The sequence below is a fragment of the Silene latifolia genome, chromosome 9 (assembly GCF_048544455.1).
Source record: "Silene latifolia isolate original U9 population chromosome 9, ASM4854445v1, whole genome shotgun sequence".
Lineage (NCBI taxonomy): Eukaryota > Viridiplantae > Streptophyta > Magnoliopsida > Caryophyllales > Caryophyllaceae > Silene > Silene latifolia.
Window position 1 is genome coordinate 151,235,982 of NC_133534.1, and position 663 is coordinate 151,236,644.

The window sequence follows — 663 nt, forward strand, 5'->3', positions numbered from 1 at the left end:
GAGACCTTCATTGACTACTGCTGCTCCATTCCCCCACCAGCTGGCGTGACCCAGGACCAGATCAAGGAAACTATGTTTATCTTCTCCCTTCGCGATGCTGCAAGGGAATGGTATAGAGATCTGGACCGAGCTGCTTTGGAGATCACTGACTGGAATACATTGGCATTGGCGTTCTACAAGAAGTACTTTTCTGCTTCAAGGACGATCGCCATTAGAGCTCAGATCACGGGCTTTAAACAAGGGCCAGATGAAAATTTCCATGAGGCATGGGTCCGATTCAAGAAGTTGGTGCGAACCATACCGCACCATGGGTTTGCTAAGTGGAGTTTGTGCAATCATTTCTACAATGGGTTGTACGACGATCAGAGGGCCATTTTGGATGTCGAGCCAATGGGAGATTTGCTGAAAATTTAGGAGCAACCAAGGGGTGGAAGATCATTGACGATCTAGCTACCCACAAGGCCGAGTATGGGAATTCGAGAGGGAACCAGAGGAGAGCTGCTGAATCCTCCTCGGTTGCTGCACTTGAGGCTCTTACTGCGAGATTCGACAAATATGAGCTAGGGGGAGCATCTAAAGGTGGGATGTACCAAGTCAATGCTGTGCAGGACGGTCCCTTCGTCTGTGAAAGGTGTGGAGTTGAGGGCCATGTCTCGAAAAACT

General features: G+C 49.5%; 1 non-coding gene across 1 annotated transcript; it reads right to left on the minus strand.

Moving 5' to 3' along the window:
- Positions 1–207: 207 nt before the first annotated feature.
- On the minus strand, positions 208–314 carry LOC141603749 (small nucleolar RNA R71). Its single transcript, XR_012525606.1, has one exon. It is a non-coding gene; the product is annotated as a small nucleolar RNA R71 (small nucleolar RNA).
- Between the last annotated feature and the right edge of the window lie 349 nt (positions 315–663).